Here is a 16,246-nt window from a genome sequence, read left to right as displayed (position 1 = left end):
GTAAACGAAAAACTAGAAAACCATAAGACCAAAAAACCGAAGAATCTCAAAAAATTCAAAAGTCGTCGCCAATTAAAAAACAATTCACAGGCCACAAAACAGAAATATGTATATATAAAAGTATTTCCGAAGAATCTCTTCTTTCTAATTACAAATAATTCCTTACAAGAACTGTAAAATACTTATTAAGTATAATCGACAACAGCTACAAAAGCGGTTTAAAAAGATTCATACATAGTGGTTGTTTACTGTACAAGTGAGATAAAAGCATTATTACATACGAGGGCAAACTTTGCTTGTGTAATCACACGGGTATGATAATAACGTGTTAGCTCACCTGTAACGTACAAACCTTTATCTACGACTTAAACGTTTGTTTAAAGTAAAATTTTGTTTGTGTTAGAAACTGAGCGCTCGATGTCAACTCGTTAGCTAACTCAAATAAATGTAATAAGTTAATTTTATTCAATCGTTATCGGACAGTATACGAGTTTCTTACGTTATTACAAATAATATGTAGGGTGTAAATTTAGCTTTCTTGATTAAGTTATTATAATTCATTTAGTGCACCAAGGGATATCACGCGAGCTGTTACGACAGTCATGGCATTGAGAATTTTGAAACAAAACAGCTGCTTTTTGGTTTGAAGTGACCCTCTTTCCCTCATTCAGCTTACGCAAAACAGGTCGAAACCATATCGCTCCCATATGTGTCACAATGTAGGTAATAACCGCATTACCACACTATGTCAAACTAAATATTTATCAACCGAAAAATGCCGTTGATACGGCGTAGCGGTTCGTTCCAGCAAAACAAAGAGCCGATGTTCCGGAAATTTAAATACTTGGCAAACAATGAATGCACTCGCGATGATGACGGTGACATTCAGTTTTCATATCCACGTCCAATGACTAATTTATAAGTTGCGGTGAGCGCATTTTTGGTGTGGTTGAGGCCTTTGTGTTCGACCCACTTGCTTGTGGTCGAATTAATAAGCAAGAATCCGGGAGGTAATCCGGCCGTAATGAGACAGGTAAAGCGGATTTATCAGTACCGCGGGAAAAAGTCCGGTGGTCGTGTTTGTCGTTCCACTCAACTGCAAACTGTAATTGTCTGGTTGTTGAGCTGATTAAAGTTATGCTCGGTATGGAATGTTTCTGCGTAATTAAAAGCACTTGACACGAGTGGAGCTGCCTTGGGGATTTTATTAAGCAAGCAGCGGCTCCGGCCGGATTTTTTCCGGGATGCCTTCAGTCAATTCCGACTCACTTTATTGCAACGAAAATTGTCGCTTTGAAAAGTCCATTTTTCTGTTTTAAAAGCCCGGTTTTATTACGCGGCGTTTCCGGCCAGACGCACACAGGACTCTTTTCCTCTTTTATTAAATTCGGTAACAAAGTTGCTATATTTACACTCCGAATTCGGTTTCATGGCCTTTAACGAATTTCCCATTCTGCCTTTTAAATTTTTATGTATGGATTTGTCCGCTTTTATGTACATCTTCTAACAAACATAATTTAAAAGTGTACGTTTTTATCTATAGAGGGTAGCGTTTTATGTCGGATTTTACGACCGTCTGACAAATTAAACTCCAAACAGCTAAATATCCCGACTAAACGGTTCCATCTTCCATCTCTTATAGCAGCCATCTGGAAGTCGCTTCGGCTACAAATTACAACCAAGGTCAAATAGAAGACGGGAATGAATGCTTGTTTTGTGGCGTTGAATGCACGCCGGATTTCGTGAAATCGAGGCAGGGCCGTGCTGCGTAAATTCCAACTTCGGAAAGGGGGTGCGAAATCTTACAAAGTGCGACGAAATTTATTGCTTCGTGCCGAATTTGCTTTCCTGATCTGACACCTAGATAATGCGAGATTATAATTTCTTTTGAAGGGGCAATTTGTTTCCCCGAGCTTTCAGCGAAACGTTCTTTACTTCCCCAGAAATGTCTGAGGCAGGGCCGGATGAGTCCAGCTGGAAATCGGGAGCTTTCCCGAGGCGCCAGTAGTGCCGGAATCCAAATTTTGTAAAAAAAAGCACAAGAAGTTTCCGAGATTCTTTCAAATTACTTCAAAAACGATACAAAATCGGTGCCCGAGATGCTTTCAAATTACTTCAAAAATCACACACAAGAGATCTAAGAGATTCTTCCAAACTACTTCAAAAACCATACACGAGATTATTTCAAAGAACTTCAAAAATAAAACTCAAAAGGTCTCCGAGATTCTTCTCAACTATGTACTTCAAAAATAAAACCTAAAAGTTTCTCGACATACTTTTAAACTGCTTCAAAAACCATACACAAGGGATACCCGAGATTCTTTCAAACCACTTCAAAAACCAGAAAACAAGGGGACCTGAATTTTATTTAAACTACTTCAAAAATAAAACCAAAGTACTCCCCGAGATTCTTTCAAACTACTTCAAAAACTAGACACACAAGGAATCCCCCAGATTCTTTCAAAATACTTTAGAAATAAAACTTAAAAAGTCCCCGAGAGCCTTTCAAATGACTTTAAATACATGACCCAGAAGGGATCACGAGATTCGTTCAAAGTACTTCAAAAATAAATCCCAAGTGATTTCCGAGATTATTTCAAACTACTTCCAAATAAAACCCAAAGTGCCTCTGAGAGTCTTTCAGACTACTTCAAAAACTGCACCCAGTGGTTCTCTGAAATTCTTTTAAACCACTTCAAAAACAAAACACAAGAGGTTCCCAAGATTCTTTCAAAATACTTCAAAAATAAGCCACGAAGGGTTTCCGAGATTCTTTTAAACTACTTCAAAATAAAACTAAGGGATCCCAGAGATTCTTGAAACTACTTCAAAAACCAGACACAAGGAATCTCCGAAATTCTTTAAAAATACTTCAGAAATTAAACTCAAGGGGTCCCCGAGATTCTTTCAAACTACTTCAAAAACCAGACCAAGGAATCCCCGAGATTCTTTCAAAACACTTAAAAAATAAAACCCAAGAGGATCTGTCATTTGCAAAAGTCAGTCTCATACTTGACAAGATAAAATTGATTTTGGCAGATGACCTACTCTTCTAAGAAAATAAAGGGTGGGTGGGCGGGGCTAGTACCTTTTCTTAGAAGAGTAGGTCATTTGCCAAAATCAGTTTTATCGTAGCGAGTACTACTAGATTTTTCAGTTTTTCGATTTTTCAACTTTGGAAGTTTTCAAGTTCACGCTTTTTATGTTTTCGATTTTTGATTTCCCTGGGCAACTGTAAAATCTTCGATTTTTTAATTTTACAATTTTGGCAGTTTTTCGATTTCTCCAGTTTTCGATTTTTATTTTCTTGACTTTTGTTTTTTTTTATTTTTCGATTTTTGAATTTTGTGACGACGCCATCGAGTTTTTGGTGAATTATGTAGTTTGTCAATTTTTCAATTTCCAGGTTCATTTTCCGTTCCAAATTTCGGTCCAAATCAGAAAGATTTTTCAGTTGTTTCATTTCTTGATTTTCTGCGTTTGTTTGTCGATTTTACAATTGTTTGATTTCCGTGTTTTCAAGGTTTTAATTAAAATTTTTTTCATTTTTATTTTGAATATTTAATTTTTTTAGTTTTGCGATTTTTGAATTTTTTGAATTTCCAATTTTTTTGTTTTTCGATTTTTAACTTGTCTAGTTAATTTTTCATTTTTTCAATTTTTTATTTTTCAAATTTTCAAGAAAATGAAATTTTACAAATCGAAAAATTTCAAAATTAAAAAATTGAAAAATTGTAACATTGAGTCATCGAAAAATTAAAAAAGGGGAACAGAAACATTAAAAAATTGGAAACATCTCAAAATAAAAATCGAAAACTGGGATAATTCAGAAACCTTTTTCAATCGCTCCATTTTTTAAATTTCAGATTTTTTTTGTTTTTAGATTTGCATTATTTGAAGTTTTTTATTTAAAATTTTTTACATTTACGATTTTTCGACTTTTGAAAGCTTCATTTTTCTAGTTTTGAGGTTTTACAATTTTTCAATTTTTCAATTTCAATGTTTTCGGATTTTTCAGTTTTTCGATTCTTCAATTTTTCTTCGATTTTTGAATTTTTCGATATTTTAGTTTTTAGATCTTTCAGTGTTTCGATACTTACTTTACGATTTAGCAATTTTTTGATCCAACATTTCGGTTTTTAAATTATTCAATTTTTCGAATTTTTACGTTCCTAAATTTTCGATTAATCGATTTCTCATTTTTTCGATTTTTTCATTTTTCATTCCAGAAATCGGTTTTTCAATTTTTCGATTTCCCAATTTACCGATGCTTTGTTTGCGGATTTTTCAATTTTTCTATTCCTCAATTTTTCTTCGATTTTTCAATTTTTCGATATTTCAGCTTTGAGATTTTTCAGTGTTTCGATTTCTCGATTATTCAGTTTTTCTTCAATTGTTCAATTTTTCGATAAATCGGCAAAGGGATTTTTCAGTTTTCCGATTCTTTAATTTCTCATTTTTTTCATTTTTTAATTTCTCTATTTCCTGATGTTTCAGTTTTACGATATTTCAATATGTTGATTCTCCAATTTTTCGATTTTTCAAATTTTCGGTTGCTCAATTTCTAGATTAACCGATTTGTTGGTTTTTCGACTTCTCCATTTCTTGACTTTTCGATTTTTCAGTTTTTCAATTTTCAATTGTTTAATTTTTTGATTTTTCGGGTTGTTATTTTTCAATTTTTAGATTTTTCAGGCTTTTCAATTTTTAGATTTTGTAAATTTTTAATTTTTCGACTTTTCGATTTCTCCATTTTTCAGTGTTTGGATATTAGTGTTTGGATATTCCAGTTTTTCTACGATTTTTCAATTTTTCCATATTTCAGTTTTCGGGTTTTTCAATATACCATAACTTTTTTTTATTTATAAATTTTCAGTTTTACGATTTAGCAATTTTTTTATTCTTCAGAATTTCGGTTTTTAAATTTTTCAATTTTTCAAATTTTTACGTTCCTAAATTTTCGATTAATCGATTTCTCATTTTTTCGATTTTTTCATTTTTCGTTCGAGAAATCGGTTTTTCAATTTACCGATGTTTCAATTTTCGGATTTTTCAATGTTTCGATTCCTCAATTTTTCTTAGATTTTTTAATTTTTCGATATTTCAGCTTTGAGATTTTTCAGTGATTCGATTTCTCAATTTTTCGATTTTTCGATTCTTCAGTTTTTCTTCAATTACTCAATTTTTCGATAATTCGGCAAAGGGATTTTTCAGGTTTTCGATTCTTTCATTTCTCATTTTTTTCATTTTTTAATTTCTCTATTTCCTGATGTTTCAGTTTTACGATGTTTCAATATTTTGATTTTCCAATTTTTCGGTTCCTCAATTTCTAAATTAACCGATTTGTTGGTTTTTCGGCTTCTCCATTTTTTGATTTTTCGTGTTATCAGTTTTTCAATCTTCAATTGTTTAATTTTTTTATTTTTCGGGTTGTTATTTTTCAATTTTTAGATTTTTCAGGCTTTTCAATTTTTAGATTTTTTTAATTTTTAATCAAAAGGAATTTTTCAGTTTTTCGATTCTTTAATTTCTCAATTTTTTAATTTTTTAATTTCTCTATTTCCTGATGTTTCAGTTTTACGATGTTTCAATATTTTGATTTTCCAATTTTTCGATTTTTCAACTTTTGACGTTTCTAAATTTTCAATTTTTCGGTTCCTCAATTTCTAGATTAACCGATTTGTTGATTTTTCGACTTCTCCATTTCTTGATTTTTCGATTTTTCGGTTTTTCAATCTTCAATTTTTTATTTTTCTGATTTTTCCGGTTATTTTTCAATTTTTAGATTTTTCAGGTTTTTCAATTTTTAGATTTTGTAAATTTTTTATTTTTCGACTTTTCGATTTCTCCATTTTTCAGTGTTTGGATATTCCAGTTCTTCTACGATTTTTCAATTTTTCCAAATTTCAGTTTTGGGGTTTTTCAATATTTAATTTCTTGGATTTCTCGACTTTTCGACTTGTTAATTTTTCTTATATTTTTCAATTTGTCGTTATTTCAGTTTTAGGATTTATATTCTTCGATTTTTCGGTTTCTCGATTTTTCAATTTTTCGATTTTTTGTATAAATTAAGACCTCTCAAACATGGTTGAAATGCTCCAAAAACGACATTGGAATGTTGACAGAAACCAAGAGCAATTTTGGAACTTTCGGCTGGTCTCGATGTGCTTTCATGACGTTTGCTAAAGACTGCCGAAGACTGCCGAAGTCTATCGAAGTTTTACGATCGATTGTCTGCGGAGGAATTCGTCAGGGAAAAGAATAAAATGACCCAAATAAATGAAAATTTTTCGTTTTTTTATTCGAATAGAAATTAAAACCTGACTGTTACGAAAAAAAGTTTGCTTGACCAATCTTTGGAGCATGTGTGCACCCTTAAATTTTAACGACGGTTTACTCCACAACTAACATACTTTAAGCTAATTAACCTCCCCGACCCAGCGCAAAATTTACATCCAACTGCATACTGGAAAATTTACTAACATCACAAATGCATTTACCCAGTGTTTAGTGCCAACGTCACGACTTCCACATTATATTAAAAATGCAACGAAGTCTTTGTTATTCCAAGCTTCACCGAGGCGCAGTTTTCCAAATCTACCTTTAGATAGTCCCGTTCACTTCGAATTTGAATACAATGAGGTAAAGGTTTCATTAATATGTCAATTATTTTGAGATGCTCTTGGAGTGCTTATTGATATTTAATTACGCTCCGAGTGAAAGCAAAAAAGTCAAGGAAAAATATTGACATTAGTGTTACACTATCGTTTCGCTGAACGATCGTCTAAGAACAGTCTCTCTAAAAGTTCAGCGGCATCACAAAAAAAAAAGTACACAAATTAATAGCCCGTTTTTTCGAGCCGCCACTGTCTGTGATGCGCCTTCCTCACTAATTATAGCCTAGTGAGTGCATCTGTGCGTGTCAAGGCTGCACACTGCATTAGAAACCGAAAGTAAATCTTTCTCTGCATGCAGAACCACCGTTGACCTACGTCAAAGCGGCGAAAAATTGATTGAGGGTGAGTCATCCCGGCTGAGTCACCCCGGATTCCGGGATTGATCGGCGTGCCAGTTTAATCCGAAGACCTGTTAATCCTCTTCCTCTTTATATTTAGCTCGAGTTTTAGTGCGCCGTTTTGTTAACATCCCTAATTAAAGGACCTAATCGTCCACTAACACAATAGCGCGACGCAACAAAGGATTACTCACATAGGGGTGCATTATGAGCGCCTGGAACCTTGTCGCAATCACGTTTTTCGCCCCTTCGCAGCTTCCGTCCGACGTCGTTTGCATAAATTATGCATTGGTGGAGTCGAAGTGTTGATATTGTTGCTAAGTTAACGCCGTTTCACCGGAAAAATTAAGATCTAGGATTTCGCTAAGGTGCGGCGGAGCACCGTCTGAACGAATTATTGTGCTATATTTTTTAAAATTCTTTAAAATGAGATACTTTTGCACTTGTGGTGTATGAATCCGTGTTGATTTTTCACCCTAGACAACCAAATTTTTGCTTAATTTTTCAATTTTTCAATTTTTTGTTTGTTCAATTTTTTAAGTTTTTGGTTTCCAATTTTTAGATTTTCAGTTTTGCAAATTTTTTGTTTCAAAAGTTGAAAATTCTAAAAGTTGAAAAATCGAAAAATTAGAAATTCGGAAAAAACAAAAAATCGAAAAACTGAAAAAAAGAAAAATTGCAAAATCGGGAAATCGCAAATCGAAGAATAAAAAATTGAACGCTGAAAAACTAAAAATCGAGAAACTTAAAAATAAAAAAATAATGAATCGAAAAATTAGATGGAAAAAAACATTTTAAAATCGAAAAACTGTGGCACTGCAGGGTCGAAAAACTGAAAAACTAAATATTTATTGATAAATTAAAAATCGAAAATAAATTAAAAAGTTTTAAAATCCAGTGAGGGAAAAATGGAAAAATTCTAATTCTAAAATTGGAAAATCGAGAAACTGAAAATTCACATTGAAAACACGAACAATTATAAAAACATTGAAAATTTGAAAAAATGAAGAAAATAAAAACCGAAAAGAAAAATTGCAAATCGAAAAATTGAAGAAATGAAAAATTGAAAAAATAAAATATAAAATCGATCGAAAAATAAAAAATTGAGGAACTTAAAAATCAACAAAGTGAAAAAAAACCGAAAATATCGAAAAATCGAAAAATTGTAGAATCGTAAAATAGAAAATATGCGAAAAGATGAATTGAAGGAACAAAAAAATTTAGAAACTGAAAAATCGGAAAAAGAAATGAAATATTGAAAAATATGTATAGAAACTCAACAATCGAAAAATTTAAAAAACAACGAAAGACGAAAATATGCAAAAATTGCCAAATTTAAAATGTGGGGCATACAAAAGTTGGAAATCAGGAAAATTTTAAAAATTATAAATGAAAACTCGTAAAGCTCCATGTCGTAAAATTGAAGAAAGAGAAAAATCAAAAATTAAAAAATTGCAAACCCAAAAATTGAAGAAACGAAAAATTGAAAAAATTGAAATTCAAAAACCAAATTATTATAAATCAATCGAAAATAAAAAAAATGAGAAACTGAAACATCAAAAATTTGAAAAAAAAAAAACGAAAATATCGAAAAATGGAACAATTGTAGATTCATAAAATCGAAAAAATGCGAAAAATTAAATTGAAGCACCATAAAATGGAACCATTTTCAAACTGAAAAATCGGAATTGCCAGATTTAAAATTGAAAACTGGACTGAAGAAATGGAAAATCAAAAAATTAAAAAAATCAAAAATCGAAAAATTCAAGAACAACGAACATCCAAAAATTGGAAAAATTATAAATGAAAACTCGCAGAGTTCCATGTCGTATAATTGAAGAAACAAAAATATTAAAAATTAAAAGGTTGCAAATCGAAAAACTGAAGAAACGAAAAATTGAAAAAATTAAAATTGATAAACGAAATTATTACAAAATCAATTGAAAATAAAAAAATGAGATAAAATTGAAAAAACGAAAATATCGAAAAATGGAAAAATTGTAGATTCGTAAAATGGAAAAATTGCGAAAAGATGAATTGAAGAAGCAAAAAATCGAAAAATTTGGAAACTGAAAAATTAAAAACCGAAAAATCGGAAAATTGCAACATTTAAAAATAAAAAAAAAAAATCGAAAAATTAAAAGATTTAAAACTGAAAACTTGACTAAAGAAACAAAAATCAAAAAATTGAAAAAAAAAACGAAAGACGAAAATATCCAAAAATTGAAAAATCGATAAGTTTAGAACTGAAATATTGTAAAATCGAAAAATCAAAGAGACAAAAAAGGGAAAAATTGAAAAATTTTAAATAAACAAATCAAAAAGTTTCAAATTTAAAAATCGAAAAATTGAGAAATCTCGAAACTGAAAATTTGAAAAACTGAAAAGCCAAAAAAATTGTAAAATCAACAAGAAAAAGAAATTGAAAGCTAGATTAAAGAAGCGGAAAATTTAATGATAGAAAAACTCAATTGTAAAATGCAAGCCGAAAATTCAAGGAATAAAAAATGGAAAATTAAAAAATTTAAAATGAAAAAAATTAAAAGGTTTCAAATTGAAAACCGAAAAATTGGATAATCAATAAATTGAAAAATATCTAAAAATCGAAAAAAAAACCAAATCGAAAAATTAAAGAAAAACAATGAAAAAATCGAAAAAAAAAACAAAAATTTCAAATTTAAAAATCAAAAAATTGAAGAAACGAAAAATTAACGGATCTAGAAAATCAAAAATTGAAAAACTGAAAAATCGGAAAATTTCCAAATTTTAAAATTAAAAAAATCGAAAAATGGAAAGATTTAAAATCGAAAATTAGGGTAAAGAAACATAAAATCGGAAAATAAAGAGACTCAAAAATGGAAAAAAAATAAAAACAAAAATATCGAAAATTCGAAAAATTGTAGAATCGTAAAATCAATAATATGCGAAAAGATGAATTGAAGAATAAAAAAAATTTAGAAACTGGAAAATCGGAAAATTGCGAAATTGGAAAATTAACAAAAAACGATAAATTAAAAGATTTAAAAATGAAAACTAGACTGAAGAAAATTATGTATAGAAACTCAAAAATCGAAAAATTGAAAAACAACGAAGAACGAAAATAATACAAAAATTACAAATTTTAAAATGTGAAACATACAAAAGTTGGAAAAGAGGAAAAAATTATAAATGAAAACTCGTAGAGAGTTCCATGTCGTAGAATTGAAGAAACAAAAAAATCAAAAATTAAAAAATTGCAAACCGACAAATTGAAGAAACGAAAAATTGAAAAAATTAGAATTGAAAAACCAAATTATTATAAAATCAATCGAAAAAAAAATGAGAAACTTAAAAATAAAAAAATTTGAAAAAAAAACCCGAAAATATCGATAAAATATCGAAAATTCGAAAAATTGTAGAATCGTAAAATCAATAATATGCGAAAAGATGAATTGAAGAAACAAAAAAATTTAGAAACTGGAAAATCGGAATATTGCCAAATTGGAAAATTAACAAAAAACGATAAATTAAAAGATTTAAAAATGAAAACTAGACTGAAGAAAATTATGTATAGAAACTCAAAAATCGAAAAATTGAAGAACAACGAAAGACGAAAATATGCAAAAATTGAAAAATCTAAAATGTGAAATATCCAAAAATTGGAAAAATTATAAATGGAAACTCGCAGAGTTCCATGTCGTATAATTGAAGAAACAAAAGTAGTAGAAATTAAAAGGTTGCAAATCGAAAAATTGAAGAAATGAAAAATTGAAAAAATTAAAATTGAAAAATTATTATAAAATCAATCGAAAATAAAAAATTGAGAAAAAATTGAAAAAACGAAAATATCGAAAAATGGAAAAATTGTAAATTGAAGAACCAAAAATGTAAAAACTTGGAAACTGAAAAATTAAAAAAATTGCAAGATTAGAAAATTAAAAAAAAAGAACAAAAAAGGAAAGATTTAAAATAGAAAACTTGACTAAAGATACGAAAAATCGAAAAATAAGGAAAAAAAAGAGAATATCCAAAAATTGAAAAATCGGTAAGTGTAGAACTGAAATTTGAAAAACTGAAAACCCAAAAAAATTGTAAAATCAAAAATTGAAAAACCAACAAAAAAAAAAATAAATTGAAAGCTAGATTGAAGAAGCGGGAAATTTAATGATAGTGAAACTCAAAAATCGAAATATTGAAAAAACCAAAAATTAAAATATCTAAAACTTGGAAAACCGAAAAATTATAAAAATAGAAACTCAAAAATTAGCAAAGTGAAAAAATGAAATTATTTAAAAATCAAACAATTGTAAAATGCAAGCCGAAGATTCAAGAAATAAAAAATGGAAAATTGAAAAATTTTAAATGAAAAAATCTAAAAGGTTTCAAAGTACAAAACCGAAAAATTGGATAATCCATAAATTGAAAAATATCTAAAAATCGAAAATAAAACGAAATCGAAAAATTGAAGAAAAACAATGGAAAAATCGAAAAAAAACCAAACATTTCAAATTTAAAAATCAAAAATTGTAGAAACGAAAAATTAATGGATCTAGAAAATACAAAATTGAAAAACTGAAAAATCGGAAAAGGAAAAATTGAAGAAACACAAAATCGAAAAATTTGGAAATTGAAAAATTAAAAAACCGAAAAATCGCAAAATTGCAACATTAGAAAATAAAAAAAAATCGAAAAATTAAAAGATTTAAAATTGAAAACTTGGCTAAAGAAACGAAGAATCGAAAAATAAGGAAACTAAAAAATCGAAAAATTGAAAAATCGATAAGTGTATAACTGAAATTTGAAAAACTGAAAACTCAAAAAAATTGTAAAATCAAAAATTGAAGAACCAACAAAAAAAAAAAGGAAATTGGAAGCTAGATTGAAGAAGCGGAAAATTTAATGATAGAGAAACTCAAAAATCGAAATATTGAAAAAACCAAAAACTAAAATATCTAAAAATTGGAAAACCGAAAAATTACAAATATAGAAACACAAAAATTGGCAAAGTCAAAAAAAACAAAATTACTTAAAAATCAAAAAATTGTAAAATGTAAGCCCAAAATTTAAGAAATAAAAAATGGAAAATTGAAAAATTCGATAATCTGTAAATTGAAAAATATCTAACAATCGAAAAAAAAAAAAACGAAATCGAAAAATGAAAATTTCAAATTTAAAAATCAAAAAATTGAAGAAACGAAAAATTAATGGATCTAGAAAATAAAAAATTGAAAAACTGAAATATCGGAAAATTTCCAAATTTTAAAATTAAAAAAATCGAAAAATGGAAAGATTTAAAATTGAAAACTGGAGTGAAGAGATATAAAATCAGAAAATAAAGAGACTCAAAAATGGAAAAAAATAAAGACGAAAATATCCAAAAATTGCAAGTCGAAATATTGAAGAAGCGAAAAATTGAAAAAACAAATTATTATAAAATCAATCGAAAAATACAATTAAAATTGAAAACTAGACGGAAGAAAGGAAAAATAGAAAAATAAAGAAACTCAAAAATAAAAAAAAAAGACGGCAATATGCAGAAGTTGCAAATCGAAAAATTAAAGAAGGAAAGAAATGGAAAAAATAAAAATTAAATCGCAAATTTAAAAATTTCAAATTGAAAAATCGAAAAATCGAGAAATCTAGAAGCTGAAAATTTGAAAAACTGAAAAATAAAAAAAAAGTAAAATCAAAAATTAAAAACTCAAATAAAAAATAAAATCAAAATAGAAAGCCAGATTGAAGAAGCGGAAAATTTAATGTTGGGGATACTAAATATCGAAATATAGAAAAAAAAAAAAAAAAAAAAATTAAAAAACCGAAAAATTGAAAAAATTAAAATTGAAAACACAAGACATAAATAAAATCAATCGAAAAATTAAAAATTGAGAAACTTACAAATTAAAAATTGAAAAAAAAAACGAAAATATCGACAAATCTAAAAATTGTGGAATCGTAAAATCGAAAAAATGCGAAAAAATAAATCGAGGAAATGAAAATTGGAAAAATTTAGAAACTGAAAAATTGAAAAACTAAAAAGTTGGAAAACTGCCAAATTGGAAAAATGGAAGATTTAAAATTGACAACTTGACTGAAGAAGCGAAAAATCGCAACATGAAGAAACTCAAAAATCGAGAAATTGAAAAAAAACGAATGACGAAGATATCCAGAAGTTGCAAATCGAAAAATTAAAGAAGGAAAAAAATGGGAAAACTAAAAAAAAATTAATCACAAATTTCAAAATTTCAAATTGAAAAATCGAAAAATTTAGAAATCTAGAACATGAAAATTTGAAAAACTGAAAAATAAAAAAAAGTAAAGTCAAAAATTGAAAAATCAAATGAAAAATAAAATTAAAGTAGAAAGCTAGATTGAAGAAGCGAAAAATTTAATATTGGAGAAATTAAATATCGAAATATTGAAAAAAAAAACTTGAAAATTGGAAAATCGAAAATTTGAGAAAATATAGAAGCTGAAAATTTGAAAAACTGAAAAATAAGAAAAAAGTAAAATCAAAAATTGAAAAATCAAATAAAAAATAATTGAAATTGAGAGCCAGATTGAAGAAGCGGAAAATTTAATGTTGAAGAAACTGAATATCGAAATATTAAAAAAAAAAAAATAAAAATTGGAACATCGAAAAATTTGAAAAATTAAGATTGGAAACACAAGACATAATGAATCGACAAATTAAAAATTGAGAAACTTAAAATTCAAAAATTGATAAAAAACCCGAAAATATCGAAAAACCCAAAAAGTTTGGATTCGTAAAATCGAAAAAATAAATCGAGGAACTAAAAATTGGAAAAATTTAGAAACTGAAAAATTGAAAAATTGGAAAACTGCCAAATTGGAAAATGAAAAACATCAAAAACGTAAAAGTTTTAAAATTGAAAACTAGCCTGAAGAAACGAAAAATAGAAAAATAAAGAAACTCAAAAATCGAAAATTAAAAAAAACGAAAGACGAAAATTTTCAAAAGTTGCAAATCGAAAAATTAAAAAAGGAAAAAAATGGAAAAAATAAAAAAAATAAATTACAAATTTCAAAATTTCAAATTGAAAAATCGAAAAACTGAGAAATCTAGAACCTGAAAATTTGAGAAACTGAAAAATAAAAAAGTAAAATCAAAAATTCAAAACTCAAATAAAGAATAAAATTAAAATAGAAAGCCAGATTGAAGAAGCGGAAAATTTAATGTTGGAGAAATTAAATATCGAAATATTGAAAAAAAAAACTTGAAAATTGGCATCGTAAAATCGGAAAAATCGAGGAACTAAAAATTGGAAAAATTTAGTAGCTGAAAAACTGAAAAATTGGAAAACTGCCAAATTGGAAAAAAAGGAAAGATTTAAAATTGAAAACTTGACTGAAGAACCGAAAAATCGAAAAATAAAGAAACTCAAAAACCGAGAAATTGAAAAAAAAAAAACGAAAAATATCGAAAAATCGAAAAATTGTGGAATCGTAAAATCGGAAAAATCGAGGAACTAAAAACTGGAAAAATTTATAACTGAAAAATTAAAAATTGGAAAACTTTCAAATTGGAAAAATGGAAGATTTAAAATTGAAAACTTGAGTGAAGAAGCGAAAAATCGAAAAATAAAGAAGGGAAAAAATGGAAAAAAAATTAAATCACAAATTTAAAAATTTCAAATTGAAAAATTGAAAAATCTAGAACCCGAAATTTTGAAAAACTGAAAAATTAAAAAAAAGTAAAATAAAAAAATTAAATCAAAATTGAAAGCCAGATTGAAGAAGCGGAAACTTTAATGTTGGAGAAACTAAATATCGAAATATTGAAAAAAAAAACTTAAAAATTGGAAAATCGAAAAATTGAAAGATGTAAAATTGAAAACTATATTGAAGAAACGGAAAATAAAAAAAAACTCGAAACTAGAAAAACTGAGAAAAACCCGTAAAAAAATTGAAGAAACAAAATGTTGAAAAATTGAAAAATCGCAAATTGAAAAACTAAAGAAACGAAAAACTGAACAGAATTCTTAAGTTAACTTGTCTAGTGAATCAATAAAAGCCTTGTTAAAATGTCAATATCGATAGTTTAAACTAGCTACTTTTATATACGACGATTGAATAAAATTAACTCGTCACATTTATTTGAGTGAGGTAACGAGTTACCATCGAGGATTCAGTTTCTAACACAAATAAAAAATTTTACTTGGAACAATCGCTGAAGTCGTAGATAAAAGTTTGTACAGAAAAATATTATAATTCCTTTATTATGCATGCACTAGTTTTGAAGTTTAAAGAAATCTCGACCTGTTATTTGTGCTGAAACATAACCTAAACGTAATTTAAATAAACGTACACACTGAATAAAAATTAGTTTGAACTTGATCCGACTGGAGTGTTTCGAACACGGAAACCTTCCCCAATTCCCCGTGTTTTCCTCAAAATCCCTAATCATCCCCACGAAAAACAAACAAACAGCCCCATATTAGCCCCACCAGCCTTCCCGATCTCCTTCGTCCGTCAAAAAAGATCGAATTCATTTTCCGCATGCCCCTAACAAAGCGGAGCCGCTCCACAAAGGCTAATTCGCACCGGGTGCATTAAAACCCTCGAAACCCTGTCGCAATCACATTTTTTCACCCCTTTACAGCTTCCGTCCTCCCATCATTTTCATAAATAATAATTATAGGCTCAGGCTCGGAATGGAGTTTTCAATTTATGTGAGCTCGGAGTTTCGCTTCGAACGGTCTTAAATAAATAAGATGGAAACGTCTGGGTTTGGGAGCGAAATTATGGTCGACCGCAGTGAGGCACGTCTTGCTTCGGTGTTTTAATTGATTTCATGCGAATTCGCCCACCGGAATGGGCCTAATTGCGGCGGGGAATTTTTGCTGTGTGCCTGCCTCCACAAACATTTTCGTTATTGATCCGAGTACATTAGTCAAACGGGGACATTAATCATGGTCGAGTGCGTGACACTGCTGCGATGCCATTAATCGAGGCGTTTAAGGGAGTTCTTCGAGGAATTGGAATTATTTTTGAGAGAGTGGGACCGGCGCATCCACCAATTTTGAACGCAGACGGACACGATTGACCGGAAAAGTTGCCAATGAGACGACGCGCAACTCCGGGGAGTTGTTCGAAGGCAAATGAAGTTGGCAATTAGGGGGTTGTGTCTTCTAGGAACGGCTTCAAAGGCCGCCGGATTAAACGGCTTAATTGAGACGGGATTGTTAGCCAATTTTTTGGTTCGTTGTAAAACTCATGTAAATCACAAGTAAA

The sequence above is a fragment of the Zophobas morio genome, unplaced genomic scaffold (genome assembly GCF_036711695.1).
Source record: "Zophobas morio isolate AGI-343-1 ecotype UQ-CSIRO unplaced genomic scaffold, CSIRO_AGI_Zmor_V1 ptg000041l, whole genome shotgun sequence".
Lineage (NCBI taxonomy): Eukaryota > Metazoa > Arthropoda > Insecta > Coleoptera > Tenebrionidae > Zophobas > Zophobas morio.
Note: the sequence above shows the minus strand (reverse complement) of the source record.